At 37.2% G+C, this 19,234-nt stretch overlaps 1 protein-coding gene across 2 annotated transcripts in view; it reads right to left on the reverse strand.

Annotated features, from left to right (window-relative positions):
- The window catches only part of MSRA (methionine sulfoxide reductase A), a 290,424-nt gene that overhangs the window by 206,204 nt on the left and 64,986 nt on the right, over nucleotides 1-19,234 (reverse strand). The window lies entirely within an intron of this gene.

Genomic DNA, 19,234 nt, shown 5'->3' on the forward strand with positions numbered 1-19,234 from the left:
GAAAGATTCATAAATTTGGAACTGTGAGGTCATCTAGGTTGAGTAATTAGCAGACCATTACATTATATTCATTTATTCACACAGTCTTCCCTCTGTTAAACCCAGCCACATAATTTTTACTGCCATCAAAATGGTATCCATCCAACTTCTCAAGAAGTTCACAGGTAGAGTTAGAACTGATGAACGAGGAGGGAAAAGTGGGGACAGATCGCAAAGTAAATGAGTATACTGGGAACAGACAGGGCTCACATTATCATAAATAAATCACATAACCACCAGTGAGGAATCACTCTGAAGACCAAAAGGAGGAAGGTAAAAAAACCATCCAACCTTTCCTCACATTCACCAGCAGAACTGCTGTACCAGAAATAGATGGTGCCCTGAGAACTTGTGGGCCATAACAGATCTGCAGCACTAGCAACCCAGGTCAGAGGAAAAGCTACAAAATAGAGCCATTAATATTTGTGCCTGATTAGTGGTTTTGATGTTCAAATCAGTATTAAATGTTAATGACTTAATCAGCAACGGAAAGAGATATAATTTGAATTAGTGCTAGTTCTTGACAAGGAAAAAAATTTAACACAGGGAAATTAAATGACTTAAGTAAAGAAGTCACAGTAGTTACAATCATGGATCTAAACTGTGTGAACTCTAAATACACTAAAGTCAGATTCATAAGATATGGATTCAGCCCTTAAATTTGTCACAAGCTTCCTGAACTGGGAAAGGCAATTATACCCAGTTTAACACTTTAAATTGGGGATAATATTCCAGAAGTGTGTGATAGAAAAGCCCTGAAATGCAGAGGGCAAGACTTGCAAGACACATATGCCTCTGAAATGGAAATCAATAAGCTGCACACCCTAGGCTTGTACACGTGAACTGAACCAAGCCCCTTCTCCAGTCTAACTGAGCTTCATTATAAAGCACATATACTTGATATATAAAACTGACTCGAGCCAAACTCATTTATATCATTATAAATCTCAAGACAGTAATTAGGGTTGGAGAAATATGATCACAATAGGTACTACTCCTGCGTTATTTTATTATGTGTAACACATGTTAATGCATAGGTTCTCAGCTGGGTGAAGGACACAGAAGAACAAACAGGCTCATGGGGGTCAGAGTCACTCTCATTAGTGCTGCTGCCTATGCGGGCAGCCTGCATTAGACAGAGCTGATCTCAAAAGATATTCCTGCGAAAAGCTAGGCTGAGATTTGAGCAAGATGAAAACCAGGGAACCTGCTATATTTATGCTTAAGCAGCACTTACTCTGCAGAAATGTGCTCATGAACTGAGATTGCACACTACTGCAAATTAATCACGCAAGATCTTACTCAACTGTATAGTCTACCAAGAAACGGTGCACCACATGAGTAATATTTTGCAAAATTAAGGTTTATATTTGCTGACCATACTCCAAACTAGGATCAAGTAGCAAAATATTAGAAATCACTTTGAGAAACGTGAATCATTTCTTATGAGGAGAATATGAAAACAATGACCATGATTTTTTCAATTTGAGACTCAGCATGTTAGCTGCAGTGTTACTACACTTGTAATTAAGCCTGCCCATTGCTCACAGAAGCTTTGTTTCACATTGCCTATAATACTGCCAGACTTCCACTGCTAGAAGAAAGTTTTCCCATCCCAACGTCTAGATCTATTCAATTTTTATAAATACCAGATAACTATAATTCAGCCACTTGTCAAAACAATTCTAAGAAACTGAAGGAATGATTTACTCATGTTTAAAATAAAAGTCTTTGCAATCATTTAATTAAAGAGTTCCAGTTGTCTTCCTGTTTTGAAATAGGAAGTTGAATGGAATCATGTCTTGCTCAGTGTAACATCTCTTCCTTTGGACTTCTTAATCTGGAATTTAAAGTGGAAACCTCAAAGCTCATTGCTTTCTTCAGACAAAGAAAAAACAGTCAAAATCCACTACCAGTGTGTTCTATCTCAATGAAGTGCTGGATGCTCATTACACAATGAACTAATAACCCTACCAATTATTTCATTTGGCTTTCTTAAGCACATGTAGCTTTCCCTGAACCTGCACACCTTCTATCTCGCTTCTATCAACATAAAGTGTGGTTTCAGGTATTTTTGGGGCTTTATTTCAAAACACAATGTTAGCACAAGTTAGACAGCAAAAGTTTGTCTCGGACACTTTCAAATTCTAATATAGGCAATACACATCGTTTTAAGCTATGTAATAGATTGGTAGGGGACCAGCTGAAATTAAATGGTGGGGGACTGCTAGGATCCAGCTTGGCAAATTCAGGTCAGAGCTGAACTGATGGACTTCACTACCAATTACCATTGGCACACATAATTTGCACTTACTCACATGTGTTAGTATCTTACATTAAATCCCAGAAACATACATTTCGACAATAACTTGGAAGATTTTAAGCAAATAAAACTCATAACAGAAGGAAGATAAACAAGTTTCAGGCTTAAGCTGATGAAAATTCTTGCCTTAGTAAGGACTATTTAATTGAATACAAACAAATAGTTTTAGAATTAATTTTATAGTGATAGTTTGCTATGACATCATTGCAGTTTCTCTATATTATTTTTCAAAAGGAAAAGAACAAATGGTAGCTCTTATCGGAGCTTCAGTGAAGGTTGTTCTGTTATGGTTTGTTTCATTTTGGTTTTAATTTGTAAAAAGGTTCAATTCTTTGTACACTGTAAATCAAATTAAGGCCTGCCTGGGGACTCATCATCCCGAGCATCTAATGAAGAAAATACATCAGAGCTGATGCAAATTTATTGGATGATTTCTGCACAAAGGAAACAACAAAATAGCCAAGAAGAACCACATATTAATGAGGAAACAGATGATATTTAATTAAATAAATATTCTCGGCAATGCTCCAAGGAATGAAATTATATGGGTGTTGGACAGCCAAATTTTGAAGCAGGTTACTAAGATTTAAACTACATTGCTCATTGTTTTTCTTTCTGCTTATAGAGCAAATGTACCTAAGAGACAAACAGTTCTCAGAAATCGGGCATCTAAAAGCATAGTTGTATCACACATTCTCTACTGATGTTTAATTAACATTTTCCTTGAAAAATAAATGTATTTTTGTTAACTCTGTATTTTTGCTTATTACGAGTATTTTCATTTATTCCATACAATAATTAATCAAGTCAATTATTACAATAGTAATGTAATCTTAAATAATAGACTGAAAATACATTAGAGAATTTTAACAATTACTTATTTGGAAGGCAAACTATGGGGGGCTTTGATTAATAGGCATCCTTTTAAGTATTTTAGGAATAGTACTAACAATATAACACACTGACAAAGAACCTAGATTGTGATGTAGACAAGACAGAAGACTAATTTTCTATTTCACCTAACTAGAGCTGAATCTGGCAACTGAGAGCTTACAGATACAGACCCATGCAAAGGTTCCTTTAAGTGAACCTGCACAATAGAAATTTAAATTCTGTTGGTCCTCGCGTGTATCTATTTTGGTCTTGGACATTCAACAGGAAAAGCCTGCAGGGCTCCCACAGGGTCTCCATGAAAAAAAAAAAACAAAAAAACAAAACAAAACAAATATTTAGCATTATTATTATATATGGAGCTTCTTTATGTTTACTGGGGTTTTTCTGGCTATTGTGTTATTTTAGTTAGTGAGATGGAAGGGGAAAAAGGCTTTAGTCAATGACCAAAATGGCTGGCCTCGCTGAGGATAGTGGGGGTTTAGTCATAGACTTCAATTTATTCCTACTTTCTTCTAAAAGTAAAAACAATAAAAACATAATACTATTTCTACTGACTTTTGACTGTATACCCATACCATTTGGTTTCTCAAATCACTTCCAAATCATGAGTAGCATTAACCATCAGTAACGGCTGAATAGCTATGGAGTCAGTCATTCTCCTTTTGGCAGCCAGTCACATAAGTAAACTGACATCTTTGGTGCAATTAATATTTCAGGAAATTCCCTAAAATGTATATATGCTAGTTTTACTCACACTCGCCAATACATACCTTATACAGAAATCATTAATGTCTCCCATTTTCTTTTAACAGGTTTGTAGTCGGAATCAAAATGAACTCAAGTCACCCAAGATCATTACTTAACATTTTCAAGTACGTTTCCAGTCAACAGCACTCATGTAGTTCATAGATACTATTAGCAAATCCATATCTCCCAGGACTTCCAACTTCATGTGCAAACTGTGGCTACAAGGAACAAAGGCCACAAAGACGGAATTTGACTTTTTACTTTCATAAACCCAGTGGTTATGTTTACAAGAGCAAGTAATTCAGTTCCACTGAAATAAATCAGTAAACAAGCAGTTGCTGATAAAGTCCCTATCTGTGTATTATATGCAGTACAAGATGTTATTTAGACTAGACTTAGTCTGATCCTCCAATTGCATAAGTGCCTGAAGCTGCCTGAAGGCCAGCCACTAGTTCAGATTTTATTTTCCAATATGCTGAGTTGGTTTAGTTTCCTCCAAAAGGAGTCTTGGTGTATACACCAACCCAATACACAGAAAGGAGGGACAACTGGAGGATTCCATTTAAAATGATGCTAATGCTGCAAACAAATTTTAGCCATTCTCTTCTCTCCCCTTTCATCTGATACCCATTTAGCAAAATCAGAAAATACACTTTTTTATGCAGATGGGCAAACTTTAGTTAGTAATTTAATCCCAAATTGCTTACATGTTCATAGTCAAATACAAACACAGAAAAACACTAACAATTCGATAGTCTCCAAACAGTCTGTGGTTCGATGCCATAAGGTAGTTCATTACCCTAAACAAATGGGAGTTGTTAAAAAGTCTCAGCAGAAAGCAGAGAAATCATATGGAATATTTGCAGGCAAGAGCTGTAGGGGTGTTTCTATCACTTCCACTAAATTATGTAATGGCTTATTCTTCACCATTACTCCACCCACTTTTTTTTCCTGGGACTCTTATTGTGCCTTAAAGATTTATTTGACAGATTTGTCAGCAAATCAGCAATATTTTGAATCTTCCCAAAATCACAGTAATAACCCTGACTGCACTTTGAACTAAAATATCACATTATTCCTCTTCTTGCAAGATTCATGCTTATTAGTCCTCTCAACTAAGAGAGAGCAAACTGCAGTCCATCATGCCTCTTGAATATTTTTTACAATGATATCTCAGTGACGAAACAGACTGTGTGCGTGCATGGTAGATAAAAGGAATATTCATCCTGGAAAAGTTATCAATAAACTATCTAAGAAAATGCAAATTCTAGTTTTCATTATTATTAATCATTGATACTGGGCATGCTCTTGCTGGGAGCTGAGCAAGCTGGCTCTAAGCCAGTGAAGCACTTAGGCATTTCCTTATCTTTATGCATTGAAGTCAATATACTATTCACATGCTTAAAGTTAAGCATGTGTAAAAGAGCAGAATGTTCAGCCTCACTCCAGACTGAACCCACCAGAAAAGCACAGTTAATGGAATATGGAAATATAAAAATAAAATCCTAGGCCAGAATGTTCTACAGATTGAAATAATGTTCATTTTTAAATAGCTCTATTCCTCCAAGATTTGCTCCATTTCATCAGGTTGACAGTATGACAGTGCGTGTGTGTCCAACAGAGGAGAAAGATTTGAGGATTACAATTCAAATATTATCTTATAATATTTATCCCTATATCTTATACAACTATTAAATGCTAGGGACTCAATTCATGCCTGATGTAACAGGCTGAAATCAAAGAGTTGCGACAGAGATGAAATTAGCTTTATGTGTGTATGAGTGTGCTTTTTCCATAGATGTTGCTAGACTTCAGGATGTTAAGCTTTTGTAAACCTCCATTAAAGAGCTTTTATGAACTACTGTTGCAGTTTCCATAGAAACAGCAGATCATAATTTCTGTGAGAATATAAAACCTTTTTCAACACATTTGATAGTAATTTTCTCAAAATGACCTCCAGGTAATTAATGTGATCGTTTGACCCCTGCTTTAACATTATTTCTAAGAAACAAGCTGTATTGCTCCTTTAAAAATCTGAATGCATCGATCGTACAAAGCAAAAAAGACCTTGAAAGTTTGGGACCTACTCAATCAGGTATTGTATAAGTGGCCAGTTCATGTTTCTGCTGCTTTTAACACATTTCTCTGACCTTGTGGAAGATTACATACATGTGTATGACCTCTGTGCCTTTGTAAAATTAGCAGTCAGAAACCTGCGAAGTGAAACCAAATAAAAACTGAGTTGTCCATCTGTCTAAATCCCACTGAGAATGTCTGTTCTCAAAACTTAAGAATTTATTGCCTGATTTGCACACAATGTGAAACACTTTTGATGCAACTGTAACGATCCCCTTCTCTCTCTGAGCAACAGTACCTTTTTGGAAAACCCAACTGCAGTGCCAAGAGAACAACATACCTTTCAGAATTTTACATTATTTTCAGAAGCTGAAAAGAAAATGAAGTCAAACGAGATTTTACTTCAACCCCACATACTTAATTGAGATGACTAATTTCAATTTACTTCAAGAATCGATTAGAATTTGATTCTGATGGTGGTATTAGACATTCACTATTTTGGAAAAATATTATCAAACTTTGGAATTTAACTTCAGAAATCTATTGCTGAAAACCCCCTCTGGTTATATATATCCTAAATCTTTATTTATCCTGATCTACCCTCTCTAATTACAGAATTGCATAATTTTTCTTTCTTTTTCTCTTTCATTGTTTTCAATATTGCAATTTTGTTCTCCTTTCCCAGGTGAACCCTTTTTACCTGGTGATATTCTCCCTGTCTGCTTGCAGTTCTGTATTTGAAGTTTTTTCATTTCTTTATTTCCATGAGATCTTGTGGATCATCCATCAGTTTTCAGAGATCCATTTCCTACTTATGCACTTCCCCCTTTTTTTATAGTTTTACACAGAATGGCACCTTTGTTCAAAAATGAGTAAATGTAAAAAACTCAAACAAAAGGATGCTGTTTTCTGTTTCAAAAACTTGGAGGTCTTCTCCAACAGGGATTATCATAGAATCATAGAATGGTTTGGGTTGGAAGGGACCTTAAAGATCATCTAGTTTCAACCCCGCTGCCATGGACAGGGATATCTCCCTTGACATGCTGGCCACACTTCTCTTGATGCAGCCCATGACACAGTTGGCTTTCTGGGCTGCAAGCGCATATTGCTGGGTCATGTTGAGCTTCTCATCCACCAACACTGGCAAGTCCTTCTCCTTGGGGCTGCTCTCAATCCACTCCTTGCCCAGCCTGGATTTGCGCTTGGGATTGCCCTGACCCACGTGCAGGACCTTGCACTTGACCTTGTTGAACTTCATGAGGTTTTCATGGGCCGTTATCTCCAGCCTGCCCAGGTCCCTCTGGATGCCATCCCTGCCCTCCCGCCTGTCCCCGCACCACACAGCTCGGTGTCGTGGGTGAATTTGCTGAGGGTGCATCAATCCCACTGTCCATGGCACCAACAAAGATGTCAAACAGCACCAGGCCCAACATTGACCCATGAGGAACGCCTCTCGTCACCGCTCTCCACTTGGACATCAAGGTGTTGACTGCAACTCTTTGAGTGCGACCATCCAGCCAATTCCTTATCCACTGAGTGGTCCATCTGTCAAATCCACGTCTCTCCAATTTAGAGACAACGATGTCGTGTGGGACAGTGTGAAATGCTTTGCACAAGTCCAGGTACATGATGTCAGTTGCTCTTCCCTTATCCACCAATGCTGTAACCCCATCGTAGAAGGCCTCCAAATTTGTCACGCACACTTTGCGCTTACTGAAGCCATGCTGGCCATCACAAATCACCTCCTTATCTTCCATATGCCATTATTTGCATATGCTCATCAATATATGAAAAGTATCAGCTGATTAAAACTATCACGGAAAATATGTCAATCGGAGTGTCTCCTCAAACAATCTGGACCATTTTGAGTAGTTATTTAGACATATATATTGAAGTACAAAATAGAAATCACTGTTTCTGAGAGCACTGAAACGTGCAGAGCAGCAATCTGTCTCCTGAGTCAGACCCTCAAATTGTTCAGTTCACATGGAAGCTTATTTTTCGTTGGGTTCTGTTACTATTGGAAACACTGCTATCCTCATGGACAGCATTTTAAAATATATGTGTCCCTATTTGCCATGGATTTCAGACACCTTCTATCTAGCAAAGAATGAATTCTCTTTGTATGATTATTAGAAACTTTTGGACTGCTGTGGGTTGTTTGTTGTTTGCTTCAAGAAATGCCTATTTCTTGCATAAACTCTCTTGACCACCTCTTTCCATAAGCTTTGCTGAGAAGACTTTCTTTTATGTACAAGTGTATTTATAAACAAGAAAAAGACATTTGGATACAAAAGCTCCTTCTGCTCACTCTTGGGGGAGAGAGGAAAGAACATTTCTCTTTTACAAATATTTCAGCATTTTTTCCACAGTTCTCAGGATTTGACCGAAATTTCCAACTATTCTAATAGATTCTTCAGCCTCCAGGGTGTAAATAAAAGGTATTATCTGAAAGTGGCAGTATGACCCTAGGGTGATGCTCATAGGAAACCAGTAAAAACATAAGTGAACGGCTCCAAACTTTTCTATGTGTGTACATATATATATATGTATGTGTGTAATGCCTGGTTTTAGGGTTTAGAGTTGTATTTCCATAGACAAGGAAAAAAAAATACAAACTGACTTTTCTTCTTGTATTCTGCATGACCTTGTAAATATGTATTTAACCTCATCACTTAGCTGGAAGGACTAATGTAATTTTAGTTTTTCAAAGAGGCCCTCACCACTGTCTTCAATTTCTTTTTATGTCATCTGAATATCCACTGTTTTATTTACTTCTTTTCCCCCTGTAAGGAACTGAAGAAATCAGTGCCTCAAACATTCCTCAACAGAGAAAGCCTCAAGGAAGGACAAGTTGCTGCCCAAGGAAGTGTGGAGTGTATGGAAGGTGCACAGCTTCACTTCTTGCTGCTGTAGTGCCAGATTCCATAGCTAAGCCTCAGAGGAAGGAAACGGAGCCCGAGTGAAACTATATGTTTGGGGAAAAAGACTAATAAGAGAGATAAATAACCAGCACCAGATGGACCTAAGCAAAACCCAATGAGAAAATAAGGGGGCGGGGAGAGCCCAAGCATGACCACTGACTCAGCTGGACAAGGGGGTTAGTGCACCCCATTGCCCCTCAATGAATGTGCAGAACCCATGCTCCACCCTTCCCCCGTCTCTCATGGAAATGAGTTTGTGAAATACCTGCCTCTCTTGGTCTAATATGCTAATCAGCTGATAAGATGAACTTAAAAGGTGACAGAAAATTTTGCTAATGTGTGCACCCACCACCCAAGAATTCCAGACCTGAGACAATGCTGGAACCGGGGGTGGAAACCAGACTCCTTTCCTTTCTTTCTTATAAATTTACCAGTAAGACACCACATTGCTTGCTATTCTTTTCCAAGTTTAAGTTGTTTCCACCACAAGTAAAACATTTTATATGGTTATTTGGTGTCGTTTCACCTTAATTTAACGTGAGGGGATCTCAGAATCTTTACAACTCCCTGGGCTCCCAGTCCGGTTCATAACATCCCCACTATTTTTCAAAAAATTTAATCTTTCCTGGAACTTTACATACCATCAAAATTATAACCTCAAGTTTGATACTCCAGTATTTATTGCTAAGGTATACTGGATTGGTGGGTTGGCTGTCAAAAGCTGCCATTGTCCTGTGACACCTAAGGGCTACTGCTCAAGGGTTGCCCTCTTTCCCTTGAAAAACTGCAGTGTGTGTGGAAGTCCTGTAACATGATCTAGCTACAAAATGTGTTCTAATTGAACATTTTATTGTTAGTACACTTTCTCTGTTAAAGTCTTTCTCGAGGGCAAGCAAAATGTGCTTGATTCTCAGTTTCTTTATACCAATGTTAAAAAACGAGCATCTGAGCATGCACAACCTGAAGAATCAAGTACAGAGGGGAGTTGTTCATTCATAGAATATTCAGCTGATGGCCCTCATATTCCAGTAAGTGTATTAGGTCATTTTTTTAAATCCTGCTTTATTATCCTAAATTCTGCAGAGAGCTAAATTTTCTCATCTTGCTAGTCTTTAATCTGCAAGAGGAAAACCACATTTATGCTACATCTTCCTCATTAACAGCATTTGTTCCATTCCTGCAGTGTGTCTCTGTCCTGCCTTGCTCAGTTACAATTTCTTCCGAAAGAAACATCTAACTGACATCTAAGATCGAACTTTATCTCCCCGGGTGATACCTAACACCAGCGTTCCGGATTTCCAGGAAGAAAGGGGCATTGCTGCATCTACTGCTCCATTATTAATTAAGTGGAAAAGGTGCCTTCTCTGCTGATTGTAGTCCCTCACCTTTATTTATTTACTGAGGCAAAACGTTTTTAAACCTAATGAAATCTTTTTTAAATTTTCATTCTGCAAAATTCAATGTATTTGTTGATTACGCACAGAGTCAACCTAGTTCATATGTGCTATTTTTAAAGGAATGTCCAAAATAGAACACAATACTCCAACCGGGCAAGTAGAGCAGAGTAATGACCTTATTTTACTTTTTTGACATCTTTAATAGTATTACACTGCTTACTCTATGAAATTTCCCATCTCCTGCAACTGTGTATTTCAAGCCTACAAAATAACAATATCATTTGGTAATAAATTTCTAGCACTTCATGCATTTTCTATACATCTATATACAGTTTATGTGTACTTCAGTTGTCATTTTACCTTTCTCTATACCTTTAACATCTCAACCCTTTTTCCTGATTGCTTTCAGGTTCCTCATGATTTATAATCAAATTCTCACAAGTACACTCGCTGAAAAATTTAACTGAGATCATCTAGCGATAATCTCTTCTAGCATCAAACTCTAGTTGCAGCAGATTAAGAATAACTCAAAGACACAATTTAGACTGATTTTAGGACACTTAAGAGTATTCCTTTGGAAACAGGACACTTGGGTTTGCTTCCCTGCTACAGAGAATGTTTATTTATTTATAAAACGGACAAAGGGCCAAGGCATTACCTGAAAAAATGTGTTTCCCCCCCACTGCTTGGTAATCAAGGGAATCTCTTAGAGAGCAGGGGAAGATGACTTAAAATCCTGTTAGGCAAAGGAAAGGGCTGAAAAATGGATTTCTCACATCTGGTGAGAGCATCAGTGGCCCTAAACTCTTGGGTAAAGGTCAGCTTGTTCTTGCTTTATATCTTCTAGAGGTGCCTCAAATGGAAACACTTGGTTTTAAACCCAAAGACTTGTTTTACCCAGTTTCCTCTGTTTTCAACAGGAAAATTCTGAATTACGTCATCAAAAACTTTTTTCAAATCAAATTTACCAATGAGCCAGAAGAATCGATTAGTGGCACCGTTCTGTTTCCATGTCCTTGTTCCCACCTGCAGCGCCGGGCAGGGAAAGGCACCGCCTGCCCCATGAGTAGCACACCCTAAAGCAGACGTGTATGTTATCAGCAGGGCAGCTCTCGGGCTTGCACCAACAGAGACTATACTGAGAGCTCAGACAACTACTGCATTTAAAGATATCTAAATTCAGGTGTATTAACATTGAACTGAATCCAATCCCTAATGTGCATATTTATCCCTCGGCTGCTCTTTAGATTTTTGGCAATTCTTCCTCCACCTATTTCCCATCTATTCCTGCATGGATCAAGTTGATATTATGCTGTTACTATTCATTTTTACACTAATCACTTCTGAAAGAGATTTGTAAAGTGTCCAATTTCCATTTAATTTTGATAGCTACATACTTAACTATCTTTTGTCCATTTAAAGACATTCACCATAATTTACAGGTAAAATAAAAGGAATGCAACAACAGGGCTACTGATACAAATGCTTATTATTATCCAGTCATTTTCCAAAGAGAAAATTATGACTTGTTAGCACTCTCCAAATAATAATTCAGCACACAAATCTTACTTTACTCAGAGAAAAGATCCTACACACAAACATACTTATCCTGTTGAAGACCACTTACAATCCACCACCTAATCCTCTCCAGCACTAATCTTTTGCAATACATTAAAATATTCAATCATACCCTCTAAAAGGAGATGATAGAAACATTATAAAAAAGAGATAGATTTGGTAATACCACCTTGAGGCCACCCTAGAATTGGGACACACTAAACCAGGCCGTTTCTATAGATAGACAGACAGATAGATAGATACACACAGAGACACATGTATGCACACATGAAGAGATGAAGTCCATATCCATAACAAAATGTTGACAAATGGCAGAAAATTACCATTGTTTCTTGATAGTATGTTTCAGAGATCATTTGATATGATCATGATGAACATGATTACTTCACCACTTTTTACATTCTTCAATATGATGTATCAACACATTAATTGAAATTTTGGTCACAATTAGCATGTATTAAATTCTTGATTAGTTGTATGCATTTAAAGCACTTTAATTGGTTTGTTTCCATTGATATAATGTAATGTGTTTTAAACTATGTAATTTAGAGGTGTGTATTTAGTTATCATTGATTAGCTAATCAATAGTATTGTCACAAGTATATGAGTGCTGGGTTAATTATGTCTGAAATTCACATTTCTCAGGAAATAAGTGATACAACAATTTTCCCTCTGGCTGTGTTAGCACATCATTTGCTTCTTTTATTAAGTCACGCAGATACTAACATGAGTTTGCATTCTCTCGCTTTTTTTGTGAAGCACTTGAAATGTCTAACAGATTTATTCCTCTGATTAACTTCTTTTAAACTTGTGACTGCAGTGACTTATAAGAAGTACTCATACAAAATATTTACAACATATTCACATCAGTGAAATTAAAAATTCAGACAACACAGACAGGAAAACTAGCATCCTCTCTAATTATGAATTCCTTTTTGTTTTTTTAATAATAGATTGTGAGATCTTTATTCAAACTGAGCAACATTTGGTACCTACTATCACCAACAGCAACACTGCCATCAGTTTCAGCATAGCTAAAGAGGCTGCACTGCCATTATTCAGGGGGACTTTAGTTTCAAACAGATCAGTAGAACTAATCCATAACAAACATGGTTCGGCAAGAAATATTGCTTAGCCCTTGCATAAATATTTTTAGATTTTTAGAATTGGGAAATATTATGTAGAATTTTTAAGATTCTTTATTCGTCAGATTAAGATTCTCTAAATGACACTTAAGCATATGTTAAAATTTTTTTTTTTTTAATACCTAGTAATTTTCTCTCTACTTCTTATCTGACTTCATTTTGTCATTTAATATCAAAAATTGCTTTCAGCTGTGAATTTATCATTTTCCATTTAGTAAGCTTGCTTTTCCTCCTCTGATTTCAGTGGAACTGAAATTTTCTTTGTTTAACAGTAACTTCAACCATCTGAGCTCTATGTCATTTCAAGGCGTTCTTATATACCAATTTCAAAAGTGATATTCATGTAACTGAGAGATATATTTCTTAGTAAACTGATGCAGTGACAGTACAATGTACTTGTTGAGGTTGTACCAAAATACCAGCAGGAATTCACTACAATGGATATAAAAGGTGTATTTCAGAACTACTAAGTTCACTTTGCAAGCCTGATGCATAATGGAGAGCCAAACTATGCTGCATTGTTTTCATTTTTCCCATGGCTCCCATGTCATAGCCAGTACAGAAGTGATTACCAAGCTATGAGTTACAACCAAAGAACATATTAAATGTTCCTCAAAACCACCACAGTAAATTTTCAGGAATTGAGTTTAATGTTTTGGCCTATCATAGGCCAAAACAGCTTAGAAATTGAAAAATAAATATTACCCAATGCTGGATATGTTTCCAGTGGGAGACCACAAGGTTGTATCAATTCATCTGACTACCAAGGGCTTATTGTGAGTCACATATAGCGAGGCAAGGGCTGAGGCGCTTTTGGTTCATCTCAGGTCATCAGGAGACTCACATTAAGGTTCATGTCTCCTTCGGTGGCCCAGGGTAGCACAGCTGAGCCCCATGCTCAATCCAGACTAAGACTTGGAAGGGAGTTAGTTGACTGATCATGGATGGAGCATCTCACCACTTTACGAGAAAGATTTAGTGATGAGGCCATGCTCAGAGGGAATTTGGGCACAAGTGAAGATATCGACTTTGACCTAGAAAGACCTTTTGTTCCACACCACCTTACACTCCCTCTTGTTCCCTTTCTCTCCAGTACTCTCTTCACCTAATACTGAAGCAACTGAAAACATTTAAAAAGTAGAAAGTAATAGTACAGAATCATAGAATGGTTTAGGTTGGAAAGAACCTTAAAGATCATCTAGTTCCAACCTCCCTGCCATGGGCAGGGGCACCTTCCACTAGACCAGGTTTTTCAAAGCCCCATCCAACCTGGCCTTGGACACTTCCAGGGAGGTGGTATCTATTTTATCTATTTTAGTAAGATATCTCTTTTAGAAAAACCTATCTTTTGAATTGTCTTTTTATCTTTATATTGGAAATGTTCAGGGAAGTCCAACCTACTGAAATAGTCCAAGACAAACTTTAGAATTTAATGCAACCATTTGGAGCACACATAAAGAGAAACTCTAGGTAAATACTGACTAAAATGCATGCTCAGTATTCCATGTAAACCTAGGAACATCCACACTGGATCTGACCAAAAGTATATCTGGGTCCCTTTCTTTGATAGTGCTTTAGATGTTGCTCAGTGTAACAGTGCAATCATACTGTCGTATTTCCTTACAGATTTTCTCATTTACAGTTATCTGCACTAAAGGCATCTCTTAGAAGTGATATTAAATGCTTAACAGCTCTTCGTGGATTTTTCTTCTCTGAATTTCTCTAAGCACATTCTCAACCCTGGTAAACCCCTGGCACTCATGGTAGCCTTTGCCAACAAGCTCCACAGGCCGTGTGAGCCACTGAACCAAGACACTCCCAACCTTCCAACAAAGTAAACCCTGTTTTCTTCAAGTAAGAAGAGGTCTCCAAAACAACAGATATCATAACTGCTTTTTAAAGAATAATCAAGATATTTTGTTTCATTTTAGGGATATTTCAGACTGAATTAGTTCTAATTACCGTGTCCCTCTGTGGCTGGTTCAGTTATATTAATTTAAATTATAATAAAGTGCTCAGCATTTCAAATTGGAAAGATAAAATGTCTAACATTTCAGTGAGAACCTTCTGCATAGTATGTGTCATCTAGCAAATTCATGATGTTGTGGTATAAATCCATTCTAAATGCTGGATTTGGATGTCTTGTGCGTCTCACCCAGACGGCCAATTCAAGCCCATGCAAGAAGGATTTTTATGTATCATCATGCACAGCTCATGATCTCTTCTCGCTGCTCTCAGTTGTACCAGTAAACCCAAATGAGTCTTGACCCTTTCCAAACTCCGGGTCAATTGTTTCAAGAATCAGTCAAAACAACTTTCATTTATTTCCACCCCACCAAAAGAGGGGTAGTTAAAAACAACATATCTGTGACTAATAAAACTACCATCTTAGGAGCCACAGATACTAAAACATTTAAAGGTTAGGAGATTCACAGAATACAAAACGAAAAATTTTCCAACTAAGCAAGCGACATATGCACATCATCAGAAATTGTAAACAACAATAACACAAGGGCACTTGCCCTACGCATTATCTGATAATAAGCGCGCATCATCAGAGGATGCACAGTAGCCGAAACTGGCAATGTGCTATGAATTATGCAAACAACTAATAAAAAACTAGTATACGTTCAACTCCAAAATACAAATGAACTGAGTGAACTAGGAGCTGCATGAGGTTGGATTAAATATATACCAATTTGCTTTTGAGATGTCTTTAATAAGTTGACAAAGAATGACATCTAACCTGAATGTTTTGTTCAGTAATATGCCAGCTTTGCCTTACCTCCCAACTAATAATACATTTCAGCAGAATATATTTATTTATTTCATTGTTTGTTTTTCACCACTGATAACTGAAACAGGCTACAGAATGGTTGCACAGAATTACATCATTCATTTCTTGTAGATGATTTCCCTTCCCCCTCCTCTGCCACTTGATTCTTGACTGAGCTAAAGCACTGAAAAATTAGACTTCATTTCAGTATGCTAATAGCAATCTATCCAAAACAATGTAATCAAGGCCTCATGTGCTCCTATAATTTCATTCTTGACATAAGTCTGACAGCTATTTATTGTTGGAGGGAACTGTGGGGAGGGGAAGAGAAAAATTCCTGTAATTTCCCCTCCCCCAACAAACACAACAGCTTTGCAGTTTAAAGCAGTATCTTTGTGAAATGCACAAAATGGTAATAATCATGGGGTTTACATATGTCTTGTCTTAAGCAATCAAGGCAGAGAGTTAACGGAGAGGCACATTCAGATGTGCCAATTCCCAAACTGGCCACCTCTGATGAGCCAGCTGTGAGCTTCAATTGTCACATTATAATTTAGGCAAGGAGGAGGAGGAGGGGGGGGGAGAGAAAGGCATCCAGCTCCACACTGGATGAACATAATTATTCACAGCAGGATGCTGCAGAATTAATTTAGCCAATCAGAATTATAGTGGGGGCTGGGTATCGGCAGCAGCAAAGATGAAAAAGGAGAAAGAAGGGAGAAAGAAAATCAGGAAAGGGATCAAAAAAATGTGCCTAGCACCTTGCTAATATTTTGATTCCGCATCCTTCAGTGTACTTGGAATACAATGAAGTGAAAACAAAACTGTTACATAGATGTTCCTGGCTCAACGGGGCTGACTTGAAATTAGAGAAGCTGTGAATTTGGTTCATCGGGAAAAGCCAGCAATCTGAGGGTTTTCATGAAATATCACAGAAAATGCTACCTGGGTGTATCATACTGAATAATATACTTTCAGATGAACATAAATCTGAGAACAATGGTAGCAATTCTGCATCATTCTGGTTTACCATTTTAGAAATTCTGCTAAAACTCCATTTAAATAACAGAGGAGACATGAAAATAACCCCCCAGTACTCAAACGATGTGATCCACATAATTTCATCTCACAAACTATCACAAATTTTGTGTTGAAAACTTTTCATTGTGCAAGTTAAAGGAGGAGACCAGGGGAGTGAAGAACTGGAGCTCTGCCATATGAGGTCAGTAGTTTTGGACTCAGAGACAAGCATATTGTTTAATGATTCCATTAAACTGATCTCCAGTGAACACTGAACAATATTGGTCATCACTATGCTTCAGCAGAAAACTCCCACTGAGATGAATGAGAAAGTTAACAGTTCTCATCTGTTTTTCAAGTTTTCTGTGAATTTTGAGTGCAGCATTTCATCAGTTTACAATTTACAAGTGGCTTTTTTTCAGAATTTAAATTTTTTTTTTTTTTTAGTAGCAAAGAAACCAGAAAGTTATATAAAAGAAATCAAGCAGAAATGCCTATCTTCGTTACTTTAATCTTTGAGTGTCCAGGCAAATACTTGAGCCTAGCACTTCAGGTCACCAAGCGAGGAAATTTGGAGAGAAAGAATTCTTCTTCCCATTTCTATTCACTTACAGAGAATAGATTAGGACCAGGACCAGAGAAGTCATGCTCTTTGACCCTAGTATCCTCCTTTAACTGAAACAAAGGATAATACAACCTATACTGCATTAGCGCCTTTGTCCCTATTTCTGTCAACATCCTCTTCGCAGGGAAAGTTGTAAAACTAGAGGGAAGATTGAAAAGATACAGAATATTTACACTGCTAAACTCCAAGTGTTGAATCCTTCCATAAGCGCAAATACTTCTCTTTTCATAATATAGGGAGAAAAGTCCTTAAGTTTAGATGACCTTAAGCTTTAATTCTACCTTAAGAGATGCTTAAAGAAGAAATATGTAGAAAATGTCTCACCAGAGTACTCAATTCATTTCCACTTAAATGAAAAATAAAATGATTATACTGTATGGCAGAAGCTTGCTTGCCTTTTTTTTTTTCTTTTTCCTGGAATTGTGCAGCATGACAAATGTAACTGAAGCAGAATCCTTGAGTTCCTGTAAAAGTTAACTAAAGCTTTTGCTCTCTGATTCTTGTAATGGTGAGAAAAATGACAGGAAGGTTGGTCAGATTTCATTTCTGGCAATAATGTTTGATGTACACCACTGTCAATGAGAACCATGATTTAATCTGTAAGGATATAAGGCCTTGTGGTAAAAATGGTATAACTACAAATCCTGATTAACAATCACTGCAACAGTAAAATTGGTTCCCATAGCAACAAGACTGAAATTATACAACAAATGGCAATGCCATATCAGATAAATCACTCCATGAAATATCCCTTTTTGGAAACCATTTGGCTTTCTGCTACCTTCATCTTTAAGGACTTGCAAATATTACTTTCAATCTCGTGATCCCCGCTGTTCATCCTCTAAATTCCATCATCATTTGTTCTTCTAATAACCAAGGTAAAAGAATAAAATAAAAGTAATAAGAAGACAATATGGTATTTAACATCTGAAAGCTCATTCCAGATCCTAGTAGTTTAAAAAAATACACATTCCTATATATTTTACAGTTTTTCCTCTTTTCATTTGCTCTATGTTTATTTTATGGTATTTCCATAACTTCAGCTTCCAAAAGCAAATATTAATTTTAGATAGTTTGCATTTGTAAAACATAAGACTGCAGTCACCCTCTTTGTATGCATTGCTTATGGAGACAAACACTGTAACCAAGGAAGATGTACACTATAAAATAAGGAAGAAAACAGCACTTGGGCATGGAATTAGAGATTATATATTATTACTTATAAACTGTAAAAAATCTCTTTCAAACTGCATTAAGAATAACCCTTTGTCTTAAAAAAATATGTGATTCCACTTACATAGCCCATGTACAGTTTGACTTTGTGAAGCTGCTGTTACAGAACTGCTTAAAGAAATTGCGTATCACCCTTTTACTTTAGGGCATCAGCCTTCTGCTCTAATGGTTGTACATATAAAGGGCTACCAAAATATAGGTAGACAGACGGATAGGTACATAGGTAGGTAGGGAGACAGACAGACAGGTCACTGTATAGAGTACCAAAATGGTTAGGGGTCTGGAACACAGGACATGTGAGGGGCTGCTGAAAGAATTGGGTTTGCACGACATTCAAGAGAAGGCTAAGAGTCAATCTGGTTGCTGTCTACCTGACTGGAGGGTGTAGGGGAGGTGAAACCAGACTCTTCTTGCAGGCGTAAACTAAAATGACAAGCGGCAACAGACAGAAGTCAAA

This window comes from Tyto alba, unplaced genomic scaffold, assembly GCF_018691265.1.
Source record: "Tyto alba isolate M040663 unplaced genomic scaffold, T.alba_DEE_v4.0 Super-Scaffold_40, whole genome shotgun sequence".
NCBI classification, from domain to species: Eukaryota; Metazoa; Chordata; class Aves; order Strigiformes; family Tytonidae; genus Tyto; species Tyto alba.